Source organism: Brassica oleracea, chromosome C8 (genome assembly GCF_000695525.1).
Source record: "Brassica oleracea var. oleracea cultivar TO1000 chromosome C8, BOL, whole genome shotgun sequence".
NCBI classification, from domain to species: Eukaryota; Viridiplantae; Streptophyta; class Magnoliopsida; order Brassicales; family Brassicaceae; genus Brassica; species Brassica oleracea.
Genome location: NC_027755.1, coordinates 8,912,566 through 8,928,356, shown reverse-complemented (window position 1 = coordinate 8,928,356; position 15,791 = coordinate 8,912,566). Strand labels below are relative to the sequence as shown.

The 15,791-nt window shown below is 37.5% G+C and overlaps 1 pseudogene; it reads right to left on the bottom strand.

The window, feature by feature from the left end:
• Positions 1–13,085: 13,085 nt before the first annotated feature.
• LOC106308294 lies at positions 13,086–14,735 on the bottom strand (annotated as a pseudogene).
• Between the last annotated feature and the right edge of the window lie 1,056 nt (positions 14,736–15,791).

The following is a 15,791-nucleotide window of genomic DNA, read 5'->3' as shown; positions in this document are numbered from 1 at the left end:
CTCTCGGATCTTAAATAGAGGAAGCGGCTGTGAGAACGGTGGTGAGAACGACGGTGATAACGGTGGTGAGAACGACGGTGATAACGGTGGTGAGAACGACGGTGATAACGGTGGTGAGAACGACGGTGATAACGGTGGTGAGAACGACGGTGATAACGGTGGTGAGAACGACGGTGATAACGGTGGTGAGAACGACGGTGATAACGGTGGTGAGAACGACGGTGATAACGGTGGTGAGAACGACGGTGATAACGGTGGTGAGAACGACGGTGATAACGGTGGTGAGAACGACGGTGATAACGGTGGTGAGAACGACGGTGATAACGGTGGTGAGAACGACGGTGATAACGGTGGTGAGAACGACGGTGATAACGGTGGTGAGAACGACGGTGATAACGGTGGTGAGAACGACGGTGATAACGGTGGTGAGAACGACGGTGATAACGGTGGTGAGAACGACGGTGATAACGGCGGAGAGATAACCGGCGGTGAGAACGATGGATTAGAGAGAATCGACGGAAATCGCCTTGAGAGAAACGGCGTTAGGGTTTTCTGAATTTCGCGAAACAGTGAATATAAAAAACACCTTATATATGTCTGGTAAATAATCCGGCTAGGTTTAAAAGTACATTGAAAAATTAAAGGTTCGGTCCGGTTTGGACGACTTACTAGTAACTCGTCTGTTGAATACTGTATATCAGACGACTTACTAGTAAGTCGTCCCAGACCCTAAATTTAACCCCTAAACTAAATTGACTAAATTAACTAACTAACCACGTTATAAAGCCGTAGTTATACTTAAATAGTGTTTACTATACACAGAAATAAACACACTTAGGTAAATTTTAAAGTTTTCCAAAAAACATTAAAACACTTAGGTAAATTTTAAAGTTTTCAAAAAAACATTTATGCATTCCAAAAGCTAACCCTAAGAATATCATGACTCACTACTTTCACTCAACTATGTGGAAAACAATTAACTTTTGTTATATCTTAAATTATATCTCTTAAAACATATGTTAATTACATGATTTCAATTTTTCACTTATCAAAATATTTTTTACAAAAATTTTAAATTATTTCTAAGTAGAACTAGTCAAGACGACTTACGGGGGTTAGAAACGTAAAAAAAATTTGGTTTTTTTGTTCGTTCACAAGAGGCTGGCTGTAATTTCAATAGTCTTTTAGGTTACTTTTGTATTTGATTTAAGTTTGAGTTTACTTTTGCATTTGAAATCAAGTTGTGAGTCATATTTAGCAATTTTCCCACTTTTGATTATTGAATATAAACCCTAGAACTTTTCGGTTCATCTTCCTTGCCTTCGGCATTCCTTAAATAATGTGTATCGTTAATTACGTAGCTTTCCTTTCTAAGGTTGATTAATTTACCATAAACTCCAAATGGAATCATATTTAAAATTAAGTGAGCTGTGTGCATGCAGCTATGAGGGTTGTTCACAAGTATGAGCAGAAGATCAACACGAGTATGCATATATGTGAGTTTTAGTTGGTTATGATTCTAAATAATTAGTTGAGAACTTGAACCTTACGTTTCATTTTCTGCTAAAACTTGAACCTAAATTTTATAAGCAGATATATAGTTGTCAAAGATAGTAACGTTGGACCGTTTGTGGCTTTGTCAAAGTACGTCCAAATATGGGTTAATTAAAAAGATGCCAACATTCAATTAAGTAAAGTGTTTCATAAGACGAATGTCAAACAGAAGAAAAGAGAAAAAGCTCTTAAGCAAAACAAAAATAAATAAATAAAAAATAAACAAAAAATCTAAACGATAGATAACGTACGTGAAGGTTTTAATGGTGATTCTAGGCAGCCATTGAGTGAGAACTTTGTGAGTGGGAGGTCTTACTAAATACGCATGGGACACTTGGTTTCTTCTCATCCGTCTCCTTGCTTGGCTGTACATGCCCCACCAGAAGACCTGTCAAGCTATTTTGCTTCGTTTTTTTGGTATATCCCATGTTGTGTGGGAAGTCTGGCTCTTTGATGTGAAATTGTAGTCCGAAACTTTGAGCCTGAGCTTGTGTTTGGCTGATTAGATCCACGAAACATATTGGAGTTGGGACCTCATGCTAAGTGGACATGTATCCGGCAGAGCCATGATGATTTTATAGTGGGGGCAAAAACAATTAAATCACCAAAATTAGTGGGGGTACAGTGACAAAATAAAACCATTTTACTACATATTAACTAAAAAATCAATCAAATAAAATAAAATTTACAAATGAACGGGGTCATGTGACCCCCTAGACACAGCCTACCTCCGCCCCTGTCTGGGGTATAAAGTAAACTGAACATGAGTATAAATATCCGAGAGTTGAGTAAAAGCAAAGATGATACTTCCAAGTAGTACTCCATTAAGTCTCGAGCTTGCCTGCCATAAGCAAGGCCGGCTCAAGGTATTATTGGTCCCTTGGGCAAATAAATATTTTAGCTTTTTTTTATATGTATATATGGACAACTTGAAATTTTTGGGCCTCTATCATTAGTTATTTTTAAAATTTTGGGCCCTTTTTTGGGCCTCTATCATTCCCTAAGCCAGTCATGGCCATAAGCTAAGGTACCAGCGACACCAACGAAGACAAAAGTTTCCTTGTCATACAGAGACACCTCCACACAACACGTTCATTGGCTAACTATTCCTAAGCCACATTCTGACCTTCTCCTTAAGATATGAATACCTAAAGTTCCCAAAGACGATTTTGTTTTTTATAAGCATCAGTGGAAGATTCAACAGGAAAATTTTAACCAACTATTTGAGTTTCAGTCACATAACAGGATGATGAGAAGTATTACATGAGTACCAAAAGAAGATCAGCACGGAGGAGGGAAAGAAATCTCAACCCTCATGGGTGTGTATTCACACTCTCACACAAAGTTTCATATGTTGGCTTGAGAGAATGTCTCAGATTGTAAGTGCAAGATGCAAACACAATAGTACTGCAGAAAGTAAACCGAGAGACAAATCAATACAAGCAAACACATATGCTTTATAATGATCTCGTTTAAACAATCTATTACAAGATCTGCTTAATTCAGCTTTCACAAGTCTAGTGTTAACACCATAACACACGCTACTAAAAGATTCCTAAGCTACACCGCTTATGTCTCTCTCTTTCTCTCTCTCTCTCTCTCTCTCTCTCTCTAAGATCAACCTCTGTGTCTCTACAGACGATCCATAGCTTTCTTATAGTTATTCTCTATGTTTCCGAAACCCTAGCTCCAAGGCAACATGGATATGGACATCTTCCATAACATTAAGTGCAACCTTCCTTTTCTTGGAATGCACTCATTCCTCTTTCCTTAAGTCATAAACTTGCTCCTCAAGTTTATTCATTTTTCCATTTCTCCAAGACTCCAGCTCAGCATCTTGACTCCACATGGTCTTCACCACTCAACACGACGTTTGCTTCAGCAACTACGTCAGCGACTACTTCAGGGCAGACATCTTACATCTTCACATATTCCACTCAGTGCAATAGAATACAGAAGATAAAACTTACTTCTTTGGAAAATGAAATTCTTCAATGTCACCTGAAGAGGACTGGCTAGTTCATCAATCAAGGAGAATATCAATTAAAATACAAGCACTAGTTGGGTGTTTCAAGTCCAATATAATTTTTTTTTGAAAGCTGGTTACCTAACCTATTAAATTTAAAAAAAAACATACATTACAGGCCAATTTATTGGCAGTAAGGTAGGGATGAGTTTGAAGAAAGGCCTGAGTAGCCCAATTAGCAGACCCAAAGGCCAGTAAAATGAATTGTACAGGTTACTAGGCCCATAATCAAAAACGAAAATAATGTGAACTGATTGTCATCTTACGAGGGTGAGATGAGAAGCTATGTGCTTTTTGACGGGGAGAGACCAGCGAAGTGGAAGAGGCCAGTGATCAAGAGTTCCACAGTTGACAGTAACATCAACACTTACTATTACTTTCAACATTTACTATTTTCTCAAAGCTAAAATGGTTAGAACCCCCTCGCTATTCAGCTTCCCCTCACCTTTTTTGTATAACCTTGATACATATTCATTCCCCAAGAATTCGAAAGCGAAAGCGCCTCTCTTCCCACGTGTGTTCTTTGATGATGTGGTTCCCGAAATTTACAATGCACTTTCTGGAGGGTTTCTCGAGTTCAGATCTGAATCAAAAGGTATTTTGGTTTACCTTCTTTTTATTTTGTTTGCTTTTGGTTTCCGTTGATCTAATTATGTCTTCCGTTTAATTTATTGGTTTAGATCGGAAAGCGAGGAATTGGATGAATCAGCCGTAATAAACAAGAAATTTCTCTCTCTCTTTCTCTGATTTTTGTCTCAATCTCTCGTAATTTTTCTCTGGTTTTTATTGCATGTTATGGACAACCAGAAGAGAGAAGATGGTGTTTTGTAACATAAGGAGTTGCTTCAGCTGAGGGTTTACTCAGAACAAAACCAGGTTGTGCACAGACATGTGGAGAGCTGTTTCAGCACTTTCAATAGCAAGCTGCTGTCTTTTCCTTCCCAAGAAGAAAGCTGCACGCAGCTGGTGACAATCATGTGACTGAATTAATGAGCAACCACAACAATCAGCTTGTGACTTGCTTGTGCCAATTACTACATAAGCAAGCAAGCAGGGAGTTGCATGGCATGTGACTTGCTAAGTGAACAAGCATGCTGTCTTAAGATGTGTTTGCATTAGACGGGTCAAGATTATTTAAGAAGCTGGATGATAATTCTGAATAATTATTCGACCAAATATTTGTTTTGCTTCGGCTCTCAGAAAATCTCGTCCAGCGTAATAAAATTCGACCAAAATATATAAGACTCGACCAAACTATCAAGTGAAGGTCTTTCGACCACAAGACAGTACTGTCAAGACATTAATTCATCGGGTCGATTTTTATTTTTAATTCTGATCGACCAATCTTCCAACTGATCTTGCGGAATTTTCTCGACCAAAATCCTATCCGGTCGTGAGGGTTATTACATAGACGATTCAAGCGGTCCGTCGAATCAGGTATCAAATTCTCAATCCCCTATGGAACCAGTTGATGAATCGATAGTCATCGGAGGAACTTAGGCAATTGCTTCAAGAGATAGCCTAGTAAAGAAAATAGAACTGCATGCGTTCGATGGATTTCTGCCTTACAGCTGGATCAGTCAAACAGAGAGATATTTCAGAGCTACGAGATACAGTGAAGATGAGAAATTGGAACTAGTAGCACTGATCTTAGATGGTCCGGTATTACACTGGTATACATGGGAAGCCACATAAGAACCGTTCACAGATTGGAGACTGTTTAAGAGAAGAATGTTGGAGAGGTTTTCGAAATCACTGGATGAAGAGCCTTGGAATAGGTTGTGTGCATTGAAACAGACGGGTTCGGTTCGTGCTTATGTGAGTGAATTTGAAGTGTTGATTATGCGAATGGAAGCTTTAACAGAAGCAAACAAGGTCAATAAGTTGTACATATAACTGAAACCTGAAATGAAAGAGGTTATCCGCATGAAATAACCAAAAGGTCTCAGGAATCACATAGCAACAGTGTTAAAGATGGAAAGCAGCATGTTTTGTTAGATGATTGGAGAAAGAAATTCGAAAGGTGGTCTACAACAAAAGACATCAGAGAACAGTGATCATTATACACAAATAACAAGGTGCTATGTACCAATGGTTAAAGACGAAATTAAAACAGCAAAGGAAAAGAATGCAATAGTCAGTGGCAACTCAAGACCACTACACGCATAACTAACATAGTTAAAGTGATCGAAGCTTTGTTTTAAGTGCATAGAGAAATGGTTCGGTGGTCATATTTGCAGTAAGCCAAAATTAAAGGCTCTCATGCTGATAGATGGTTTGAAGTGGAGATTTTAGAAGAGTTATGGGAAGAAGAGTTACAAGAGTTGGAAGTACAGCATACGCAGATGATGGAACTTTCCTTTTATTTGTTTTTGGGCATTGGATCTCCAACGAGACACAAGTTAAGAGGCATAATTTGGAAGGCTTCAATGGTAGTGTTGATAGACAGTGGGGCAACACATAACTTTATAACTCATGAGTTATTGCGTAAAGCTCATTTGTCTACAACAAAACGCTTGGATATCAAAGTAATGTTTGGATCAGGCATAACAGTAAATGGACTTAGTGTGTGCGAAGGGGTTAAGATCAATATTCAACGCTTAGATTCTATCATCAACTGCATTGCTTTGGAGTTGCAAAAGGTGGATTTGGTTTTGGGAGTGCAGTGGCTGAGAACATTGGGAAAATGCGAGGTAGACTAGAAAAATCAAGAAATGAGTTTCATGCTCCAAGGGAAAAGGGTAACACTAGTGGGAGAAGAGGATTTACATCAGGTTGACAAATCTTTTGGAGCAGTATCAGCAGGGTTACAACCAGAGAAACAGAGAGAGCTGGAATATTGGGTGGCTTCTCAGTTAAATGAGATTGAGAGACCGCATTTATTGTTGAGGTCAGTGGAGGAAGTGTTACAGGAGTTTCAGTGTGTGTTTGAAATGCCAAAAGGGCTACCACCGGTCAGGGGCAGATATCATTCCATTGTACTAAAGCAAGGAACATGACTAGTGAGTGTGAGACCTTACAGATACCCACAAGCTCACCAAGAGGCAGTTATAACGTTAGTAGTTGAGATGCTTACGAAAGGCATCATACGTCCAAGCATAAGTTCGTTCTCGAGCCAAGTCCTGTTAGTCAAAAAGAAAGATAACTCATGGCGTTTTTGTGTGGACTACAAAGCTCTGAATCAAGTGACGGTTGCAGATAAATTTCCTTTACCAATGATAGATCAACTTCTCGATCAGTTGCATGGGGCAGTGTTTTTCTCAAAGCTGGATTTAACTGCGGGTTATCATCAGATCCGTATGGAACCAAAGGACATACAAAAGACAACTTTCAGAAAACATGATGGCCACTATGAATTTCATGTCATGCCATTTGGTATGACAAATGCACCAGTCGTATTTCAAGCTTTAATGAACGAGATCTTTAGACCATTCTTGGGGAAGTATATCTTGGTGTGTTTTTTTATGATATACTCATATACGGTGAGACATAGGAGGATCACATTCGACATTTGAAGATAGTGTTTGAGTTGTTGCAAAGCATGTGTTGTTTGCAAACAATAAAAAAAAATGTATCTTTGGCCAGTGTAAGGTTGAATATCTTGGCCATGTAATATCCGCTGAAGGGGTGGCAACAGAGGAAGCTAAGACAATCCCAATGAAGAAATAACCTATGCCTAAGAACATCAAGCAATTAAGAGGTTTTCTTGGGTTAATGGGTACTATAAGAGGTTTGTGAAGCATTATGGAGTGTTGGCCAAGCCGCTTACTGATCTATTAAAAAAGGAAATGTTTGAATGGTCACCAAGAGCACATGAATCATTTGATACGCTAAAAGCTGCAATGAGTTCTACACCAGTAGTGGCACTTCCAGATTTTACCAAACAGTTTATTGTAGAAGCTGATGCTTCAAGTTTTGGCGTCGGGGCTGTTTTAATGCAGAAGAATAAGCCAATAGCTTACTTTATACATAGCTTATTAGCAACAGAACAGCTCAAGACAATATATGAAAGAGAATTGATGGCAGTAGTGTTTGCTATAAGAAAATGGAAACATTACTTTCTAGGAAGAAGATTCCGGGTACACACTGACCAGAAGAGCATAAAGTTTCTACTTGAGCAAAGAGAGGTTAACATGGAGTATCGAAAATGGCTGATCAAGTTAATGGGGTATGATTTTGAGATAATATACAAGCATATAATTGACAATAAGGCGGCAGATGGATTGTCTAGAATGTTTGACAAAGAGGATCAAGATATCAGTTCATCTCTTTTGAGGCTAACGGTTCGAGAAGCTATTCAGTTACAAGATTTATATGCAGAGATGGAAAACGTTGAACAAATTCGACAGTGGCTGAAACAAGTGGAGTCAGGACAGTGTGAGAAGAAAGGGTTTACTATTGTGAACGGGATGTTATGGTACAAGAAATGATTGGTAATACCAAAAACGTAGCATATGATAGCACTAATTCTATTTGAGGCGCATGATGGGTTGTTAGTGGTCATTCTGGAGTTTTAAAAACAACAAAAAGGATTCAATAATGGTTATACTTGGAGGGAATGTTTAAACGTGTGCAACAGTATGTGGCAGAGTGCAATACTTGTCAAACACACAAATACTCAACTCTTTCACCAGCTGGACTAATACAACCTTTGCCAATTTCTGAGAAGATATGGGATGAAATATCTATGGATTTTATAGATGGGTTGCCAACTTCTCAAGGCAAGAATGTGATCTTGGTTTTCGTGGATCGCCTGAGTAAATACTCTCATTTCACGACCTTAAAAAATCTGTTTCAGACCAGTATTGTAGAGAGAGTGCTCATTTATGGTGTGATCAAGTTGCATGGTTGTCCAAGTTCAATTATATAAGATCGAGATAAGGTCGTTCTCAGCTCTTTCTGGAAGGACTTATTTTGTTTATCTGTGATAAAGCTCAAGTATAATACCGCATTCCACCCCCAAACCGATGGCCAAACCGAAGTCTTGAACAGATACTTAGAGACATCTTTGAGATGCTTTGCATCAAAACATCCGAGAACTTGGTCAAAATTTCTGTTTTGGGCAGAATTATGGTACAATACTTCATACCAAACATCCCTCAAAACTTCTCCTTTTAATTTGGTCTATGGCATCATGATGTGTTCAATAGTTATGAGGAAGGATCTACAAATAATATGGAGTTGGAAGGCTTACTTAAGGAGAGGGATCGTATGTTGGCAGACATTAAGAATCAGTTGAGTCATGCTCAACAATTGATGCGTGAGAGTGCAAATAAACATCGTCGCCATGTGGAGTTTGAAATGGGCACTATTGTTTATTTAAAGCTCAAACCTTATAGGCAGTAATCAGTTGTTAAAAAAGACTGTGTCAGAAGCTTTCGGATCGTTATTTTGGTCCATTCGAAGTCATGGAATGGACTGGCAGAGTGACCTACCGTTTAAAGTTGTTGATCAAATCTAAACGGTGGGTCACAACTAAAGGTAGTGGCATCTGATCACACTATTAATCCATTACCTCCACAATGCCTTGATGAGAAGGGTCTGGTTTTACAACCAGAGGATGTGATTGGTACTTGTTATGACACCGCATGACGCCTACAAGTGTTGGTAAAATGGCTTGGAATGCCATCACATCAAACTACTTGGATGTCGATTGCAGACTTTGCATCACAGTTTTCTTCTTATGCTCTTGAAGGTAAGCTTAATGACAGAGGAGGGGAGGGGGTATTGATAAGCCTGATCGTTGTTACATAAGGAGAAGAAAGAGAGAGAAGGAAGGAAACAAGCAAACCGAAGCTGAGCTAGAAGTTGGAGATGATGAGCTTGAAATTTGAAGCTTGATGATTGGTTAATAAGAGTCAATTAGAAGTTTGTTGATTGGCGCTGACTATAAATACAAATGATTGTTTTCTGTTAGAGGGAGCTTTGATATTGTAGATTGAGTATGTTGACTTAAGGAGTTTCTCGTTAGGGTTAGGCCTACGAGTACTCATTGATTTACAATATCAAAGTGTAATTCGACTATTTATTCAATAAAGATTGCAATTGCTTTGAGAGGATTGAGTTCGGAATCGAGATTACATATCAAAACTCTATTCAATGGGTTTGTGGTCTGTTCACTTACATTTTTATGATAGTTTATCTCTTGCCATAGTTTGTGGTCTGTTCGTTTAGATTAGTTTGTGGTCTGTTCATTTAGCTTATCTCTTGCCATAGTTTCAAACAAAAAGCATCAGTATCACTATCATAAATTATGATAATTGAATGATGATAATCTGTTCACTTACATTTCTGAGTATCATCTCTTCGTTTTCCTACTGGTGATAATTGAATTAGGTGTTGTGTTTCATTTAGATGTGTTTGTGGTCTGTTCACTTTCATTCATTACCTCTCAAGATAAAACAACACCTAGTCCAATTATCATCATTTAGGATAGTGATACTGGTGCTTTTTGTTTGAAACTATGGCATCATATAAGCTTATGTTGACTTTTTATTAAGATCATATTGTACGTATAACTAAAACGCCTCTGATTGATGACTAATAATTCTAGTATCTGTCCATGGACTTGGTTCGCTTTCTAATATGAATGTTTTGATTGTGTTCAAGTGTATAAACTCTTTCCTTGGCTGATGTTGAGTCACTGGTTTATGTTTGAGTTGCTTCTAGCTAAGGTCTAAACAATGAGTGTTGGTCATTGAATGTTTACATTTTGTTTGTTGGTCTGTTGATGGGGTTTCTTGTTCATTTGTTTGCTTTAGCTAGTAATATGGTTAATGGTTCATTGCTTAACTTGATTTGTGTATCTGATGACTGATGAGTGATGACTTACGTGATTTGTTTCAAACTTCTGCAGCTCTTAGTGTTGAATGGAAGAAGCATATATGCTGCTAATAAGAACATTCTTTCTCAAATTTTTCAAAAAAATGTTTTACAGGAAAGCAACAAATTGGAGTACCTGATACCTAAAAGAACATCAATGAGACATAGGCTACCAATGGGAGACCAATGATTCACATACTTTGTAGGTCATCTTCTAGAAATAAACCCAATAAAGCGTCTTTCTGCATCAGAGGCTCTCAAGCACCCTTGGCTTTCATACCCATACGAGCCAGTCTCTGCTTCAATCTCCCGAAACAACCAATAACTTACGTTTGCTACTAAAAACAACAGATTAGTATGAAAAAGCCTTTTTATCTGTGCAAGGGTCAAGCCCCTTTTCGGTGCATGACGCTTAACGTTGTAGATGTATTTTCTAGTCAAGAGAGGCTATGTGAGTGCAAAGGTGAGAGATTTAAAGAAGAAACAAAACTCTTTTTGTGAGATTTGATTATAAATCATGTAACACTATTGTTGTCAAACTTGCGATTATTATTCTCTTAGAAAAAGATAGTAGTACATGTAACACTGTAGTTGTATGTCGAATCTCACCATTGCATTCTGAATTGGAAGCTTTATTGTGGGCAATGGAGTGTATGCTACAGGTATCAACATGTCAATCTTTTGGGACTGACTGCAAGGAATTAATCGTGATGACCAAAGACCCGGGAGCATGGCCGAGCTTCTCTACTGAGCTGGAGGAGTTTATGAAGTTGAAAGCAAGATTCACGGAGTTTTCGATTGTTTTTGTATCTCGTCAGGAAAATGTATCGTCTGATTCACTAGCTAAGATAGCGAGATCCTTCCGTAGGGAATTGTATTACATTAGTTGTTCTGTTCCGGTCTGGTTTCCCAGACCACCTCAAGCTTGAGTAATAGAATAGCCGTTTGAAGAAAAAAAAAAGCAAAAGATAGTAGTTATCAATGTTGTTTACTTTGATGTTTTGAGTGTTTATCGGGTAAACCCAATATAATGAAGGGTTTTTGAAATTTAATTATCAAAAATTCATCATAAATTGAATTTTGAAATATTAAAAAATTGTTAAGAAAACAAAGTTTTATAAGCAGAAAATGAGGTTTATTGCAATTTAATTATAAAAATTCATCATTAGTTGAATTTTTGAAACATTAAAAGTTTTCTTAAAAGGTTTAATTAGCAGAAAATAAAGTTGTGAATAGTTTCTTTGTTTATTTAGTTTTTGTGTTTTGATAAATATTTTGATTTATTATTTTGTTTTAGTTTAGTTTATTATTTATATCAAAAATGCTTTTATATTTATATATTTGATTAAAATTTTATTACCATTAAATATAATATTTTTTATAGATGTAAATATATTTAAAATACATATTTATTTTAAATATAATTATACAATTTATAAAAATAAAATATAAATTAAATGAAAAACAGCCGCAGCGTCTACTAAATAAAAACACTAATATGCGTCCAATGTCAACGTTCAGTGTCAGCGTTAACGTTCAGCATCAACGAACAACAACCAAACGAAAATGAGGCAGACACAACCTCAGCCGAGCACTGATCTGCAAACACAGTAGATCCATCTAAGAAATGCAGGACGATCATGGTTACTCTCTGCCACTCGATCTTGGTGACTGTTCAAATCAACTGGATAACACCTTGAGGAGGAACAGAGGCCAGGTGATGGATAACACTTATATAACATTTGGCTATGGTGACTTCATCGCCTAGAAACTTCTGATACTCACTCTCTGCCGCATAGTAGTCAAGAGTCGAGGGATGATGTGTAAGTCATATTCATGTTGCTGAACATCACAAAGATGGTTTTCTCAAGTGACTTTCCGCTCCATGTTCCATACCCTTTGAATCCATTTTCCTCTACTGCTGATTGAATTTGAAAAACGACCAGACACAACGGGAAGAAGAAGACCTAGTGGCAATACTCAATGAGCGCATTGATTAGTCCGGAGATAGATTCGATGATCGAAGGGTCAATCTCGATGCCACTTTGAGTAAAAGTAATAGCTTTACCAATGGTGGAGTCCATTCATTCCCATGGCTCGTCAGAGAACTGTCTCCTAGGTGATTCTATAAACATTGTTTCCATCGATCCCGTGTATCTATGTGGCACCCATTTCAATCTTCTCGGCGGAGAACTCGGAGGTGTTTATCCTTCTGCTGCTTCTCGAGCCGTCTTCTACGACAGAGAGGTCGATGTTCGTGCCCTCTTGAGAAGGTTTAACTTTCCGTGTTGAATGCAGGATGATAGGCCCAATAAAACTTCATGGCCCATAACTTAAGAGTAACCGGAAGTAAGAACGCAACTTAAAAAGAGATGACATGACGAAATTTGCCCAAGGTGCTGATGACATGGCGCGCTATGTGAAGAGAATATCCTACTTTATTTATATAGATAGATAGATAGATTAGACTAAACATTTTTGTTGATTGATTAATTTTACATTTAATTTTGTTTTGTTGCAATTAAGTATGATAATTACTATTATCATCTCAAAATGCATACATGCATATATATAAACTAAAGCAATGACGAGAATGGTACAACCGTACGTGGCGTGTATGCAATTTAGTTTAAACATGCATATACATACATATTTTTTTGAAATCTTGAAAACTACTTACCTTTATTTTTTTCTAACGAGAATTTTATTATTATTATTATTTAATCATAACACAAAAAATTATATCTATATCCTAGTGACACTAACTTTGAGACCATGCTGCATGCGAAGAAGAACAGAAGGAACTGGTTCAGATTTTTGACCTTCAACGACCTCAATCTCATATTTTTGTATGATTTTCACAGCCACTGTCTTTATCTGCAAGAACGTTAACTTTTTCCCCAAGCAACTTCTTGGACCAGCGCTAAACGCCAAGAACTTATGTGAAGGTTCATGTCTCAACATTCCATTGTCTGAAATCCATCTCTCTGGTCTGAAATCTTCTGCATCATCTCCCCAAACAGATTTCATCCTCCCCAATGCATAAATAGATATGACTATCTTCCAGTTGTCATCGACTCTATGCCCAGTGGGAAGCACGTCTGGCTTTGCTGGTGACTTATGGTTAAATGGGACTGATGGGTATAGCCTTAGCGTCTCACACACGGCACCGTCTAGATACACGAGCTTGTCTAAATCTGCTGGATCAAACTTTGGCATCTTGTTGTTAATCTCTTGTCGAATCTTGATCATTGCTTCAGGGTTCTTGGAGAGAAGCCAGAAGAACCAAGAGAGAGCTGAGCTTGTTGTGTCTTTTGCTGCTATCAAAACCCCCAAAATAGTGTCTCTGATGAATTTATCGTTACTTGGTTTCAAGTGTTTATACTTGGTCGTGTCTATAGTCATGTAATACGTTAAAACGTCCATGGCCTCTCCTTCTGAGTCACGAATCCCATGAATTTTAATCTCCTCTCGTTTAGCCGATATGATTTTCTCAAGCATCTCATCAAACACCGCGATACCTCTTCTCATGCTCTTTTCTACTCCAACTCCAATCCAATACTGGAGTTTCCAAAACAGAACTGGCTTGGCATGTCTGTAGAAAAGCCCATCGGCAACACCGTCCACAGCGTCACTGAAATTAACCTTAGGCAATTCGATGGAGAGACATCCTGGATCATACCCGGTTATCAAAATCGAAGACGTATCAAACAAGAATCTGTGGAACAGATCTTGCAAGTCGACGATGATGTTTTTCTCAACAGCGTTTTCGAGAATAGGTACAAGCCCTTGATTCAATTTGCTTACGCTTGTATTCACCCAAAACCTTTGGAAATCTTGATGGCTGAAAATGGCATGAGACGAGTTCCTCATATCCTCCCACAACTCCGAGTCAACGTTGAAAATCGAATCTCCCAAGACTTCAAAGATCTGCTTAAACTCCGTCCCTTTGGGGTAATTATCGAAATTTGAACTTAGAATGTAACGGATATTCGCCGGATCAACAGTGATCAATATGTCAGTTCCACTAAGCCATGGCCCTTTGAAACAAAACGTCATATTGGAGGCTTCAAGAAGCTCGGCGATCGCGTCATATATACGATTGATATGGACGAGCAGACCCGGAAGCATTCCCAAGGACCGGCCAGTTCGTGGGCAAATACTTCGGAGTTTTCTTGTGATGTAAGAAACCTAGGAGGACAAGGAACAAAATGAATGTTATGCAGATTTCAATCAAACCTATGTTGATCGCCATTGTAGGTGACACTTTTTTTTTTCTTTTCTTTTTGTGAACAAACCTAATGGATTTTCCTTATGAACAAGTAATTCATGCAAGAACTCGATTGCTGTATATAACAGGGAAGAAATTTACGTATATAATGGTGCAATTATTTATGGTCCCACAATTTAGGAGACCAATAAGAATCTGAAACTATTTATATATGGTCCCCATAATTTAAGACCCCCTAAAATATCTGTATGTTACCATAAATCTGACAATAAACAACTTGATGTTTACATGTGTTAATTAATAAATTGTACCGACTTCTGTGTCTTTACATGACTACGAATACATTCAAACATGTGTGTTGTGAACCGACTCAAAATCTCCTCCAAGAAATGCAATAAGTTAGTATACGAAAGTGAAGCGGAAATAGAGGTGTTCGTATATATTCATTAAAGATGCGGAAGCACTATTCCATGTGCATTTCAAAAAGAGTGAAAGTGGAATACCTTTCAAACAAATTGAAGATCATATTTATCAGAGGAAGAAATATAAGAAAACATCTTTGACTTCGAAAAATTGTTTGAAATACCACAAGTAGTTGAACTTAAATAAATGATAATTAAATATTTATGAATGATTTAAAAATGTTAGTTAGTTTTTTCATCCAAATTAGAGTGTTTATAAAAATAGTCACTTTTAATGGTAAATTTGAAAAGTTATATTAAATTTGTTGTAAATTAGAAATCCTAGTTTAATTTGTGTGAAAAAAATTGTCTGTATATGATGATTAAGTGTTGTAGAATTCTTTTTTTTTCTTTGCAGAATTCATTTCTTAAAGAAACCAGTGAAAGGATGATCACGGGAAGAATGTGATGCAAAGTGGTAGGGAAATTGGTCTTAGTTATGTTGTGTATGTTCTTTTCTGATGATGGAAGGTGGTGGGACAGACTCATAATAATTCAACACATGTTAGTGTCGAAAACAGGCCCTGCTCAAATTTTTTGTAGACCATGTGCTTAAAAAGAGATTGTAATTTTCTTTTAAAAACAATGATAAAACCAATACATTTTAGTTAAAAAAACAGCAAATATGATTTTTTTTTTTTTAAAGGGCTTCGGCAAATATGATGTTGAGGATTAAAAATAGGAAAATTGGACTTTA